At 42.4% G+C, this 16,352-nt stretch overlaps 1 pseudogene; it reads left to right on the forward strand.

Moving 5' to 3' along the window:
* Positions 1 to 10,983: 10,983 nt before the first annotated feature.
* On the forward strand, positions 10,984 to 11,172 carry LOC129641490 (small EDRK-rich factor 1-like; annotated as a pseudogene).
* The last annotated feature ends 5,180 nt before the right edge of the window (positions 11,173 to 16,352 follow it).

Here is a 16,352-nt window from a genome sequence, read left to right on the forward strand (position 1 = left end):
CTATGACCAGTGCATTTTCTTGGCAAAACTCTATTAGTCTTTGCCCTGCTTCATTCCATATTCCAAGGCCAAATTTGCCTGTTACTCCAGGTGTTTCATACTTTTGCATTCCAGTCCCCTATAATGAAAAGGACATCTTTTTTGGGTGTTAGTTCTAAAAGGTATTGTAGGTCTTCGTAGAACTGTTCAACTTCAGCTTCTTCAGTGTTACTGGTTGGGGCATAGACTTGGATTACCATGATATTGAATGGTTTGCCTTGGAAATGAACAGAGATCATTCTGTTGCTTTTGAGATTGCATCCAAGTACTGCATTTCAGACCCTTTTGTTGACCATGATGGCTACTCCATTTCTTCTGAGGGATTCCTGCCCACAATAGTAGATATAATGATCATCTGAGTTAAATTCACCCATTCCAGTCCATTTTAGTTTGCTGATTCCTAGAATGTCGACGTTCACTCTTGCCATCTCTTGTTTGACCACTTCCAATTTGCTTTGATTCATGGACCTGACATTCCAGGTTCCTATGCAATATTGCAAAACCTTCCTCAGCAATCAATGCAAAGAAATAGAGGAAAACAACAGAATGGGAAAGACTAGAGATCTCTTCAAGAAAATTAGAGATACCAAGGGAACATTTCATGCAAAGATGGGCTCAATAAAGGACAGAAATGGTAGGAACCTAACAGAAGCAGAAGATATTTAGAAGAAGTGGCAAGAATACACAGAAGAACTGTACAAAAAAGATCTTCACGACCCAGATAATCACGATGGTGTGATCACTCACCTAGAGCCAGACTTCCTGGAATGTGAAGTCAAGTGGGCCTTAGGAAGCATCACTACGAACAAATCTAGTGGAGGTGATGGAATTCCAGTTGAGCTATTTCAAATCCTGAAGATCATGCTGTGAAAGTGCTGCACTCAATATGCCAGCAAATTTGGAAAACTCAGCAGTGGCCACAGGACTGGAAAAGGTCAGTTTTCATTCCAATCCCAAAGAAAGGCAATGCCAAAGAATGCTCAGACTACCGCACAATTGCACTCATCTCACACGCTAGTAAAGTAATGTTCAAAATTCTCCAAGCCAGGCTTCAGCAATATGTGAACCGTGAACTTCCAGATGTTCAAGCTGGTTTTAGAAAAGGTAGAGGAGCCAGAGACCAAATTGCCAACATCCACTGGATCATCGAAAAAGCAAGAGAATTCCAGAAAAACATCTATTTCTGCTTTATTGACTATGCCAAAGCCTTTGACTGTGTGGATCACAATAAACTGTGGAAAATCCTGAAAGAGATGGGAATACCAGACCACCTGATCTGCCTCTTGAGAAATTTGTATGCAGGTCAGGAAGCAGGAGTTAGAACCAGACATGGAACAACAGACTGGTTCCAAATAGGAAAAGGAGTACGTGAAGGCTGTATATTGTCACCCTGCTTATTTAACTTATATGCAGAGTACATCATGAGAAATGCTGGGCTGGAGGAAGCACAAGCTGGAGTCAAGATTGCCAGGGGAAATATCAATAAACTCAGATATGCAGATGACACCACCCATATGGCAGAAAGTGAAGAGGAACTAAAAAGCCTCTTGATGAAAGTGAAAGAGGAGAGTGAAAAAGTTGGCTTAAACCTCAACATTCAGAAAACAAAGATCATGGCATCTGGTCCCATCACTTCATGGCAAATAGATGGGGAAACAGTGGAAACAGTGTCAGACTTTATTTTGGTGGGCTCCAAAATCACTGCAGATGGTGACTGCAGCCATGAAATTAAAAGATGCTTACTCCTTGGAAGGAAAGTTATGACCAACCTAGATAGCATATTCAAAAGCAGAGATATTACTTTGCCAACAAAGGTTCATCTAGTCAAGGCTATGGTTTTCCCAGTGGTCATGTATGGATGTGAGAGTTGGACTGTAAAGCAAGCTGAGCACTGAAGAATTGATGCTTTTGAACTGTGGTGTTGGAGAAGACTGTTGAGAGTCCCTTGGACAGCAAGGAGATCCAACCAGTCCATTCTGAAGGAGATCAGCCTGGGATTTCTTTGGAGGGAATGATGCTAAGCTGAAACTCCAGTACTTTGGCCACCTCATGCAAAGAGTTGACTCATTGGAAAAGACTCTGATGCTGGGAGGGATTAGGAGGAGAAGGGGATGACAGAGGATAAGATGGCTGGATGGCATCACTGACTCGATGGACATGAGTCTGAGTGAACTCCGGGAGTTGGTGGTGGACAGGGAGGCCTGGCATGCTGCGATTCATGGGGTCACAGAGAGTCGGATATGACTGAGTGATTGAACTGAACTGAACTGAATCTCCCTTACTCTACATGAAACTTGAAGGGAAAGGTAATCCTAATCTGATTTTCCCTATGTCTCCCTTTTAAGCACACATTCAACATCAGTTAGAGAAAATTTTGCCTTTAAGTATCAAGGATATTTTGAGGGAAGAATGTGAGAAAAACATAGGTCTTGGTAAACTTAGTTTCACTTAGTACTAAGTAATATCAAGTGAGTAATTAAAATTAAGAATGGAATACCCAAAATGATATTGTCCACTTCTAAGTGGACAAAATTAACTAAAAACATAGCATTCCCAAACAAGTCTTCTTTTTTGGAGTAAAAATATAATCTAAAAATAAAGAACGTATAAGTAGAATGCATGTGTAATTTTACCTTTGAGTATGAAATATTTGATGAAAAAAATAGAGCTGTCTGTGTTCCTGAAAATCCAATTATTAAAAACATGGATACTTTTTATTACTTTTATTACAAGAAGGATGAGACATTTTCCCATAAAAACAGAATGATTCTTAAAGAATTCTGAATCCAGATAATTTAATCTCATTTTCTTTGACTTTAAGTACTCCTAGGCAGATGAATTAAGGAAGCAGATTACTTATTCTGACAGAGACCTTTAAGTTACAAGAATGTACAGCTACAAAGTAATAGTAAATACAAACAGGAAAAAATACTAAATAGGAACTAATAAGTCTAATCTTCTTGATCTCAATTATAGTTTTCTAACAAGAAAAACATTTAATTCTCATATCAAAACTTAAGTATTGTCACATAATTTTCTTTGTTAGATTTTTCTTTCTAATATTTATAAACAAGAGCCTTTTCACAATTATGCTACTTCTCTTATTATGATATTTAAATAAATGTTCTATATTGTTGATGTTTTCTTGATGTTTTTCCTATTTTTGGCATATTTTAGAGCTTAGTTTGTTGTGTTTTGGATTTTTTTTTTCTGTTAAAGTTAGAGGGAAAAGAAATATTTCTGCAATGTAAGCATCTATCTTAGTCACTGAGCTTTCTATAATATGGCTTCCCACGGGGTAGAAGGCAGAAGTGTACCTGTGAAGAAAGTATTACACATTTCTACTACCAATGGAGAAAGCTGAGTTTCACAGCACTTAACATTGTTCAATAAACAAATTGCAGGATTCAAGCTAATTTTACGTTTAGTGTTAGCCTTCTTCTTAAGGAAGGTGGCAGGTAGTAAACTCCTAAAGACTTCAACTCATATGGCATCTTCTTTGATAAAGATAAGCCATGAGACCTATGGTCAGAGCATGAGCTTTGTAGTTGCACAGTTCTGCTTTCAAAGTTTGAAGTGTCAGACTGCTCTGAGCCTCAGTTTCCTCATTTTCAAAACAAAGCTGATCATACCTGCCTAGTATAAATGTGTGTAAAGAGTTTAGCAAAGTATCAAAGATGATACATCATAATGTTCAATAAATATTAGCTCTTATATATGCTACATATGTGTGAGATATACAGATCAGATCAGATCAGATCAGTCGCTCAATCATGTCCGACTCTTTGCAACTCCATGAATCACAGCACGCCAGGCCTCCCTGTCCATCACCAACTCCCGGAGTTCACTCAGACTCATGTCCATCGAGTCAGTGATACCATCCAGCCATCTCATCCTCTGTCGTCCCCTTCTCCTCCTGCCCCCAATCCCTCCCAGCATCAGAGTCTTTTCCAATGAGTCAACTCTTTGCATGAGGTGGCCAAAGTACTGGAGTTTCAGCTTTAGCATCATTCCTTCCAAAGAAATCCCAGGGCTGATCTCCTTCAGAATGGACTGGTTGGATCTCCTTGCAGTCCAAGGGACTCACAAGAGTCTTCTCCAGCACCACAGTTCAAAAGCATCAATTCTTTGGCACTCAGCCTTCTTCACAGTCCAACTCTCACATCCATACATGACCACAGGATATACAGATAGATGGTTACAATGATAGATACCTAGCATATAGCAGCTTGAATCCTTAGTAAACAAAAATAAGTGGTTTGGGAGGCTTTGTGGAAGGTTATGTGATAGCTTAGATTCTCAAGTAACATCAGATGCCGATAACAGGAGGAATAAATAATAGTCCCTCTTAATTCTCAGGTGGAACTCAATATGCTTTTGTCAAACTTGGCTTAAACCTTGGTTTGCCTCCATACACTTCTCTTTGCCTCATTCCATACCCTTTCTCTTAGCAACTTTTCTTATTCCTGTGCTTCAATAATTGTTTCTAGATGCATTTCTAAATTCAACCAGATTATTGTTTTTTAGAGCTGTGGACCTGTATATCTAACTCCCTAGTGGACTGCTCTGTGTCCTGGGGTCAGTATGTCACAAAATAAGCTCATTTTTATGCTCCCTGTCCCTTGCACTTCATCTCCATTCCTTATTCCAGCAAATGAAAATCCCATCAACTAACCAGAAACCCAGATTCTTCCTTACCCTCACATCCAATCAGCCCCCAACTACTATTAATTCTATCTTCAGACTATCTCTCCCTCCACATCCCTTCTCTATCTCCACTCAAATCATTCACTGCCACTGTTTTCCTAGTTAACATCTTCATCATCTCTTGTTTTTCTAAGTGAATTTACAAATGTCAATATCATGTATATCACATTTATCCTCTCTTCTATGTGTACAAACCACCCTTATGTCATAAAGAACCTAATTCAAGATTGTTGAGCCTTTCGTTTTAGCTATATTTTCTCTAATATTGAATTCTATTACAAATTTAAAATTAAGCATCATGTTTTGTAATTTTAAGTATTTTCATTAAAATAAAACATGAAAGAATATATTCGTGTCTTTTTTTAACTTCTACTTTGTATTGGGATATGGTTGATTACTTGAGTGTGTGTGTTCATGGTCAGTCATGTCTGACTCTTTGCCACCCCATGGACTGTAGCCCACCAGGTTCCTCTGTCCATGGAATTTTCCAGGCAAGAATACTGAAGCAAGTTGCCATTTCCTACTCCAGGGGATCTTCCCAACCAAGGGATCAAATCTGTGACTCTTGCATCTCCTGTATTGCAACGCATACATCTCATGCCTGAAGAATCCCATGGACAGAGGAACCTGGTGGGCTACAGTACATGGGGTTGCAAAGAGTCAGACACAACAGAGTGACTTGGGCTTCCTCGGTGGCTCAGATTGTAAAGAACCTCCCTGCAATTCAGAATACCCGGTTCGATCTCTGGAAAATATAATTATTAAATATATAAATACATTTGTAGTTCAGTTTTTTTAAAAAACAATCTTTACCATCTCTTTCCTTCTAAATCTCCTTACCCTCTCCAGACCATCCTCTGCCCAACTGCCAAAGCGACATTTTTTTTTTTTTCCAAAGCAAGAGACTTTACTAGGAAGGGGCCCCCAGGTGGACAGCAGGGGGATAAGAGAACCCAGGAGGACTGCTCTAAAAGTGACACTTTTAACACAAAAGCCTCCTCATGCCATTTGTTCCCATGCTCACCCTCCTCCAACGGTCCCCTTCCTAACCTCTGTAGTTTGCCTTGACATTTCAAGGGTTTAAAAAACAGTACTCACTTGAAAGGGGTCAAAAACAGACAGAGATCAAAATGGCAGTTTTATTAATGAAAATACAGTCAAAACCAGGCTTAGGTTTGGGGAAACAATAGCTCCCTAACCCTGTGCCCCAGAATTAGATTGCCTAACAGCTGAACATCCACAGTTAGGTTTTTCCATGTAAGGACAGACTTCTATTACAGGTGGCTGGGAATACATCAGAGGGGCTGCTCTATACAAGACAGAAGAGAAATGAAGCCCAACTCCCTAGGCTTGACAGGAGTGAGGGAAGAGACAGAGAAGCCAGGAGAGTAACTCTAATAGAAGTCCCCACTAAGGGAAACAAGAGGCCAGCAGAAATGAGGTTTCTGCTCATCACCCCAACCTGGAGAACAGACATAGCCAGCAAAGCCCTTTATGTTGTCACCAGTTACTTCTCCCATACCTCCCCACCCCAGTCCTCTTGACAGCCTTCTCTGTCGGACTCCCAGATTCTGAAGCTGCTCTTGCTGAAGGACTTGCAAGCTCCTGAACACATCAACTCTTCTCTTGTTTCTCTGCCCTTGCACAACCTCTTCTCTCTGCTAGGAGTGTCCCCTGACTAGGTTTCTGCTCACTAAAATGTTCTCTCTTTCTCAGCCTTAAAGTCACAGCTGGCTCCTCTTGAAGTCTCCTTCACCTCACTCTGGCAGGATCCCTCTCTGGTGCTCCCAATATATGTGCCACCCACTCACATCCAGCTGCCTGGTTATCTTTCCTTTGCAAGGTTAGAAGCTCTTTGAGGAGAGAGACCTACAGTTTGATCTTTGAATTCCCAGGACCTAGAACAGCGCTTGGCACACAGAATAACCTCTAATAAATATGTGATGGCTGAATGAATATATACTGGACCTTCATTATTTTGCCCCTTCATCATTCCATTCTCCCATCTTATGGAAACAACAGCTTGATTTTCTCCTTGGGGAACTAACAACTTCCTCCCCTGCCCCATACAGGGGCAACAAGATCCAATTTGAGTCTGGAGCAGAGGGTCACAGAAATCAAGAAGGGTGGTGCTTAATAATTTTGATAAAGGTGCCCAAAGGCAGCTAGTTGATAATGAACGATGAATGTTTGTTGAAGTAAAGAAGGGAGTGAAAGGGAGAGAAGGAGGGAGGAAGGGGAGGAGGAAGGACAGGGGAGAGAAGGGAAGAAAGGAATAAGAGAGGGAGGGAGGGAGAGGGAAGAAGCAGCTTAGGATAGCGCTCTGGTCAACCCTAGAGATCATTGGAAAGAATCTGCGGGGCTGAGCTGCAGTCTGGGAACTGTAAACCCTGGGGTCTGGACTCCTCTTACCTTCTCCACTAAACAGCCCTGTATTTAAATGGCTGCTTTCTCGCCTGGACTATTTTGGTACATCTATTATTGGCTCCCATTTAGTGTCTGTTTATTTAAATCTGCTTTCAACTGGAACATAATTCTCTTGATGATCCGTTGATGCTGCGACACAGTAGGAATACAGATAATTGTCACTGTGCACATTCTGCTGGAAATATAAAATTATTATCTTTAGAGCAGTGGAGTAGGGTGTTTGAGCACGAATGCTAGGCAGCGCGGGCACGTGGGATTTGCACAGTGCTAATTTGCTGGCTGCTCTGCCGGGCTCCGCGGGGTGTCATATGAGCCTTCCCTACCCCCCGCCCCGGGAACTCGGGAAGACACCCAGCTCCCCAGCACCCTGCCATCACTCCGCTGCCAAGAGAATGCGGGTAGCCACTCTCTCAGAGACTTGAGGATTTCTTCATGGTCATCACGGAACAAAGGGCGGGAGGCCGGTCACCGTCTCAGGCTCCACGGCCTTTTGGAGTGTTGCTGGAACCAGGGGACAAAGTCTGAGCCGCACAGCCCAGCAGAGAGCAGCCTGAAGGCGTGCAATTAGAGCCACGACTGGCTGGGGTGGAGGGCTCGCCGCTGTCCACCCCTCCACGACTCCCTGGCCTCCCGGTCCCCTCACCCATCCCACGCCTCACCCCTTCTCCTCACCTGCTCCCATCACACACCCCCCAACCTCTTACCGGCCTCCGCACCTACCTTCAGCCCTCAGCTCCCCACCCCCAGCGCGCTGCCTCCATTTACAAGCAGCATCACTAATTGCTTTTTAGGGTTCCTTTTCTGCTCTCTGTTCAAAATTCACGGGGCGTTCCCCGGCCCTTTTATGCTACTTTTCTGAACCTTTTCAGCCTCTTTTACAAACTTAGCACTTTCTGTGCCTCTTTTAGTCTTTTCGAGAAGAAAGAGACTTGAGAGAGCTTTTTTTTTTTTTTTTGGCAGTAAAGCTCCTTCTCCTGTACCCCCTCCCCCGCCTCTCCCCACCCCCCAGTCCCACCGCCACCCCCTCCAAAAGCACACGCATTGACCCTCCTCCCACTGAATGGGGCTTTGTGCAGGGAATTTCCGGAACATAGCCCAGTGCCCAGGCCTCTGTGAGGAGAGGAGGGGCCCAGCCGGGCAAGGAGACCCTTAAGCCCACCCCATTACCACGGTCACTGTTTGCCCTGGATTCTCTAAAAGGCCTATTGTTGCCGGTTGCCAGGTATTCCATAGCAACACTTAAGCCAAGCTGCCTACCCTATTTAGGCCCAAAACTTTTCAATGGCCTCCAAAACCCGTGCTTGTCAGCGCCGCAGACCGCTCCTCAAACAGCCTCAGAGGGGAGGGCGAAGCCAAACCATCCCCCAGCCGTCTCTGCCTTTCAAATATCCGTGTTTGAGGCTGCTTGGGGGCTCCTTGTCATTTGCCTAGGATCAGCAGGCCAAACAATCGCAATTAAAATTTCTCTCTCCCCCGACCCTGGCATCTCCCCCTCTCTCTGCCCCCCGGCCCAGTTGCAGACCTCTCTCTAACTTAATATTCAGCTGGGACTGGGTTTCATCATTTTCTGCAAGGGCCTCCTGACTTTCCTTGTCAACCATCTCAAAGGAAATTGCTTTATTATTTTAGGAGAGTTTGGGTGCACTTCCATGCACGGTTTATGCTCCTTCTCATCTCTGGTGAAGAGGAAGATAATAGAATCAGAGTCTATGTTCTAGAAGGAATCTTAATCATGGTCCCAGATGAGGGTCTGGAGGCCCAGATCCAGGAAGAGACTGGCTTGTGTCACAAGTTATTTAGAGTGGGGGTCCAGAGCCCCAGGTCCCTGACCTCCAATCCCATGCTTATGCTCACTAGGAAGCTCCAATGTAACATGAGGAGGAGATTGGCAGAGTGAGGAAAAAGTACTCGGTGCATCTCAAAAATGAAAATGGGAGGAAGGCAGGTTCCACATTCAGAGGAATGCATGAACCAGCCCTTCTTGCTCCTTCCTTTCCAGGTGAAATGTGAATTTGCCCCAGCCCAGTTATAAGCAAGCAACCCTGGAGATGTCAGTTCAGTTCAGTTTTCAGTTCAGTTCAGTTCAGTCGCTCAGTAGTGTCCAACTCTTTTCGACCCCAAGGACTGCAGCACACCAGGCTTCCCTGTCAATCACCCAACTCCCAGAGCTTACTCAAACTCAGGCTCATTGAGTGGGTGATGCCATCCAACCATCTCATCCTCTGTTATCCCCTTCTCTTCCTGCCTTCAATCTTTCCCAGCATCAGGGTCTTTTCCAATGAGTCAATTCTTTGCATCAGGTGGCCAAAGTATTGGAGTTTCAGCTTCAGCATCAGTCCTTCCAGTGAATATTCAGGACTGATTTCCTTTAGTATTGGCTGGTTGGATCTCTTTGCAGTCTAAGCTTTACCTGCTACCTTACTTTTCTCCCACTGGAGATTTATGGCATCTCTCACAGTTCCTGAATTAGATGAGGCTCAACTTAGCATTCTAGAACATTCAGCTGCTCCACCCCCACCAACCCCACACTCATCGTTTGACAGAAATCATCAACTAATTTGCCCAGAGTCACAGAGCGCTTAGCATAAAACCAAGCTCTGTCCCACAGCCTGCGTGGCCCTGCATGATCTGGACTGGCCCATCTCCTGTCCACCTATTGTATTTATTACCATCATAATTATTATTTATAGATATTTGGATCTTATTTCTTATTTGCTCCATTCTCAAACATAACCTCAATTAGAACTCTACATCTTGTTTATCTTGTACCCCCAGAGCTTAGCATAGTGTCTGAAACATAGAAGGTACTCAATGAATATCTGAATAAATAAATGAAGATATTTGCTCATTGGTGGTAGATATGAAAGTTAGAACTCAAGTCTTCTAATTCACAATGCAACATCCTTTTTCCTGAGGGCATTGTAAAATAAGAAAAGGAATAGTGTTCATGTGTTTTTAAGTCCTTCCTTATAACCCAGTGTTTCCCAAACTTTAAAAAAATTATTATTACTGCTCCACTAAATGAGTTTTAAAGATTGTCTTTACCTCATTGTCTCCTATGAAATTATCAGAGATATGTTCTATATCTAATAATGTACTGTGGTCCTTTAAAGGGCTGTAAGTCAGTGTAACGTTTAAGATTTCCCCACCCTAAGGACCAATTTTTGCCTCTTTCAGAGTGATGTCACCTCCCTTGAGAATGCATGTGATAACCAATGACAGTCACTTGGAGTAAAAGCTTATAGATATCTGATGGTGCTATAAAATCAGTGAATTAATTCTGTGCCTGATGAAAATGGAGGAGGATTGTCTCAGAGCTTAGGTATGGAAGAATTCTAACCATTGAAAGTGACAAGAATGGGCAGAAAGGATGGTGGATGTGTTAACTTTGGGCTTCCAGCCCAGCCCTCATATTACATACTTCACAAAAGTTTCTAAAAGGATCTTTAGAAAAACCTTTTCAGCTTAGGTAAATGTGGTGTTAAACCACTAATCGTTAACCCCTTTCCTCTTCTTATTCAGCTCTTAATCAGATTATACAAAAGCTTTCAGACATTCTTGGTTTCCAGTGCCAGTGTGTGAGGATAAAGTAGATTTTCTAAACTACTGCCTCAGAAGTCAAAAATTTTAAACTTTTACTGCTGGGTGTAGGTCCACAAAATAAATTCTTCATTAAGAAAAAATGTCAGCACTGGGAGCACCCGTGCAAGCTCAGTCTTCCAGACAGACAAATGGGTTCAGCCATGGAGCCTGTAAGGAAGTCATTGCTCTTCCGAATTGCTCTCTTCTAGGCTCAGTGTGGTGGTCAGCATGGCCTGTGGAAATCAAGGAGAAGTTGCCCATCAGAAATATGTAAAGAAATCCCAGAAAATTAGTAAGGGGAAAAGGAAAAGCAGGTAGTTTGATACCTCTCAGAGGAAACAGAAGGAATCTGAAATCATACAACAAAAGCAGAAAGCAGCCAATGAAAAGAAGGCTATGCAGAGAAGAGAAAAATGATGACTATTTGGAAAATCTGGGTGCTACTGCTAATTAGGTGTATCATAAGTTCTATGATGAAGATTTTGTAGAATGAACAGCCATACATGTGTTATATCCTTACGAAACTATTTTAAACTTAAAAAAAAAAAACCCAAAACAGCACTGCCTCCTGGAAGCATCTGTAGATTAAGAGCTGGCATATCTATATGCTTCCCTGATAGCTCAGTTGGTAAAGAATCTGCCTGCAATGTGGGAGACCTGGGTTCGATCCCTCAGTTGGGAAGATCCCCTGGAGAAGGGAAAGGCTACCCACTTCAGTATTCTGGCCTGGAGAATTCCATGGATTGTATAGTCCATGGGGTCGCAAAGAGTTGGACATGACTAAGTGACTTTCATTTTCACTATCTATATACAGTATGTTCATTTATGCATTCATTAATTCACCAAGTATTCACTGAATCCTTCTTATGTCCCAAGCAGTGTGCTAGGAGCTACACAGATATATTATTTTCACAGCATTTTATATGAGTACCAGATACTAGGGAGCTTCCCAGGTGTCTCAGTGGTAAAGAATCTGTGTGCCAATGCAGGAGAAGCAGGAGATTCAGGTTCAATCCCTGGGTCGGGAAGATCTCCTGGAGGAGGGCATGGCAACCCACTCCAGTATTCTTGCCTGGAGAATCCCATGGACAGAGGAGACTGGTGGGCTATAGTTCATAGGGTTGCAATGGGTCCGACATGACTGAGTGCCTGTGCACACATACATGCATGGACTAGGTTCTAGAGAATGGACTGTACTCTTTGTAGGTTTCATGATTAAAGGAATGATTATTACTTGGCCTTGCTGATACATATTATCTAAGCATGGAGTTCTTGATGATGCTACATGAACTCCATAGTCTCCTTAATAGAAAAGTTAGAAGTCTATCCCCAGTATAGTGGACATCTGCTTTGTTGCCTGCCCAGCATCCTTCCTTTCCTTCTTGTCATTATAGCAACCTCCTCTTCTTAGGGGAAATAGCTCTCTTATTCCATGTGGTCCTGCAATTATTGCAATTCCGAGTACCCTTCTGTTCACCTGGATGGAAGACAGATATCCTAGGCACAGACAATCCCTGGCCAATTCATTGCACCTGAGATGGAGAACATAGCACCAGAGAAACAGAGAACAGCCTTCCTGTGAGTGCTTCTACCTTTTTAGAGATCCAAGTGACACCTCTGGAACCCAGGTTTCCACTTCTACTCAGGAGCCTGAGGGAAGGAAGAATGAATTTTAGAAGTTGAAGGTCCCCAAGACTCTTGAAAGCCACTGTTACTCACTGCTACCACATTGAGAAACAATGAAAGCAGAGGGCAAGTCAGCCTGAATTCTGAAAGGAAGGTCAAGGACCACATTTCTGAAAATCAAGTCTAGAGTTGTATCTGAGAGTCAAGTTAGGAGTTTGGGGTTGATTGGAGAAGGTCTGGAGAGCTAATATATCAGGAACTGGCAAAAAAGGTCCTGGATGATAGAATCATATCCAATTTGGTGCTTTTGCTCATTTTATAGGTCAGCAAAAGGTAAATCCAGTGACTAGGAGATCCTGATGCTGGGAAAGATTGAGGGCAGGAGGAGAAGGGGGTGGCAGAAGATGAGATGGTTGGATGGCATCGCTGACTCAATGGACACAAGTTTGAGCAAACTCCAGGAGATAGTGAAGGACTGAGAAGCCTGGCATGCTGCAGTCCATGGGGTCACAGAGAGTCAGACATGACTTAGTGACTAAACAACATCAACAGGAGGCTTAGAGGGTCTGAGGAAAGATTGTCAGAGAGTTTTAATTCTTTCTTTTAGAAATTTCTTGACTCATTTTTTTTTCCTGAGAAACACTTATTGTCCAGGTATTTCTTTCTCTTTCTGCCATTGATGTGCCCCAGATATTTGCATTCAGCCCTTCTATTTCCTCATTCTATTGCTTTTTTCTCATCTACCCTGTGGTAGGTTGAAGAATCTCCCTCCAAAGTTGTTCACATTCTAATCCCTAGAACCCATGAACACGTGTCTTTCTGTAAAAAGGGGATTTTTCAGATACGCTTAAGTTAATGTCTTAAGTTAAGTTAATGAGAGAATTACTCTGAACTGTCTAAATCAGAAGGGGAACCAGGATGCGACAACAAAAGCAGAGAAAGCAGACGTTTGTTGATGGACTTTGAAGATAGATAAAGGGGCCATAAGCTGAGGAATGGAGGCAGCTTCTAGAAGCTTGAAGGGATAAGGAAACAAAACCTCTCGCTAAAGCCTCCAGAAAGAAGGCAGCTCTTCTGACATCTTGATTTTAGCTTTGAAAGACTCATTTCAGGCTTCTGAAAGATAATAAGTTTGTGTTAAGCCCCTGAGTTTTAGTAACTTATTACAGCATCAGTCAAAAGCTAATATAACCCCCATTTCACTCAAATCCATTAATCTGCCATTCTGACCTCTATCCTGAGCTCCAGTAGTCATTTGTAACTCGTGGTTTGGACATCTCCACCTTGGTGTTTTCCAGGTACTTTAAATTCAACACATGAGTGTTGTCTCCCACTCTTGCTCCTCTACCTGTGCATACTCTCATGTTAACAGCATCACCACCTGCCTGGAAGAGGCTTATTCAACCAAAGAATTCTTTGGTTCTTCTTTTGTTCCTTCTTTTCTATGAAATGTTGCCCCATCATGTTCTCTACACCTGCCTTCCGCTCCAACTACTCTAGTTCAGACCTCTACAATGTAGATTATCCTGACAGCCTGCTAATAATCTCCTTGCCTCCAGTGTCTCCCAACAAGTCTACTCAACAATCTTCAGTCTTCTACTTGAAAACATAAATTGGTTATATCACCTGGGACCAATACACCTACAGAATAAAGTCCAAACCTGTTATCATAATCAAATACCCTTGACATTTTGCTCTACCCTTTTTGGTCTCATACATTATCATTCCTTCTCCATCGTATGCACATGCACACATGCGTGCACACACAGACATGCACTATTATCATAGTAAACTTCACACAATTCTGCCACTCAAAGGTTTCTGTTTGTAAGTACAGCCTTCTATATATAACCCGCATGCCTGTTTACCATCATTCAGTCTTCTTTGCCGGCAAACCTCTTCTAACCTTTCACTGTCAATGCCAGGGTGAAGACTTCCCAAGACCCTCTGCATTTCCAGCCAGAATGAAGAGTCCATTCTGTGATTCCACACCATTGAGTTTATGCTGTTATGATGTTTATCACATAATATCATGGTCTTTCATTTGTACATCTGTGTTTTCCCCAATAATAGGGACTGGGTCTCATTTCATCTCTCTGAAGTTTCAGTTTCACCACCTGAAACTCAGTTGGTAGCATTACCTGTAAGAGGCTAAAGGAGCCAAGTGGACCAGCAATGTACTTTTTCCTTATTCCTGGAAGGCATGAGCGGGTGTAATTTAAGAGTAATGGGGTAAAGTAAAGGAACTCAACTTCTCTGTATAACAATTTACATTTTCTTTCTCCATGGCAAGAGGTGCTTTGCAAGCAATAAGACCATTGGGTAAGCATTTTATTCTTTCTTAGGGGTTTAGTGTTTACTGGCAGTGAGAATTAGTGTTTGCCCTTCAGAGATACGTTTATGTGCTTAATGAAATAAGTTAATCTTTGCATATAAAAACCAAGAATGGGATAGCCAAATGAAAATTTGGAATATGTCCCCTTATTAAATAGATCTAACACTATGCCTAGCATAGAGTATGTGTCAAATAAATAGTTCTTGAATTTAAAAAGTGAAGGATTTAGTGTTTTATATGTTTTCCCTTGGACTCTAGAGAAGTCACAATTATTGAACAGCTTTTAGATTTTTTCCCTCTCAACATTATAATTTCCCCTAATTACTCTTCAATGATTCATTACAGAAAGCCGTAATCACTCTTGCAGCTCTATGTGAGGTGGTGCGGGGAGGTTAAAGCAGCAGGACTGTTAGAGAAGAGAGTGGTCCACCCTCATCCATTTCTCTGGTGTTCTGTGGGAATCCAGGCAGTGACCCAAGGCGGAAGTGGGAGTGAGAGAGAATACAGGACACTGAGCAGCAGATTCCAAAGCTCAGTTCCAGAGAAATATGAGAGGAAAATCCCATTGTTTCAACCACATACTAAAGGAAGAAAGTCTAGAACGTGGGTTGGGGAAAGTAGGAGATGGGGGGGTATCAAAGTTGGCTGATAATCTTTTACAAGAGCCAATTGCTAAATTTTTCTGGATTTGTGAGCCAGTTTTTAAATATGACCACTATTAAAAGTTAAATTCAGTTCAGTTCAGTTGCTCAGTCGTGTCTGACTCTTTGCAACCCCATGAATCGCAGCACGCCAGGCCTACCTGTCCATCACCAGCTCCCGGAGTTCACTCAGACTCATGTCCATCGAGTCAGTGATGCCATCCAGCCATCTCATCCTCTGTCGTCCCCTTCTCCTCCTGCCCCCAATCCCTCCCAGCATCAGAGTCTTTTCCAATGAGTTAACTCTTCGCATGAGGTGGCCAAAGTACTGGAGTTTCAGCTTTAGCATGATTCTTTCCAAAGAAATCCCAGGGCTGATCTCCTTCAGAATGGACTGGTTGGATCGCCTTGCAGTCCAAGGGACTCTCAAGAGTCTTCTCCAACACCACAGTTCAAAAGCATCAATTCTTCGGCGCTCAGCCTTAGCTTACACCAAAATAAACTATTCCAAAATAAGTTATATCCAAAACTGATCATGTTCTTTTTCACTACACATTATTATCTGTGCTCTTGGGGTTATGTCTATTATATCTGTAGCTGTATGGTAGAAATATGGAATGCTGTGTCAACTCTTCCCAGCTCTGTGTTCAGTGATATCATTTTGATTGCTTGAAATCAACTGCAATGGAAGGATTTCCAGATAACAGAGAATACTACAAATCAGGCTGCTATTCCCCCCACTACAGAGCCAATTGTTAAATATTTTCTAGAACATCACTAGTGAATCTGGATTCTAGGGCTATAGAAAAATTTAATGGAATATTACTGTACTTGAGATAAAAGGGGATTCAGGTTTGTTAAGACCATAGCATGTGAAGGCACTAGGACATACTTTTATTAATGCATTTTCATTTTTTTTACCTTTTTATTTTATTTTGGAGTATAGCTGATAAACAATGTGGTGATAATTTCAGGTGGCATTTAATAATCATCAT

Source organism: Bubalus kerabau, chromosome 1, assembly GCF_029407905.1.
Source record: "Bubalus kerabau isolate K-KA32 ecotype Philippines breed swamp buffalo chromosome 1, PCC_UOA_SB_1v2, whole genome shotgun sequence".
Classification (NCBI taxonomy): Eukaryota; Metazoa; Chordata; class Mammalia; order Artiodactyla; family Bovidae; genus Bubalus; species Bubalus kerabau.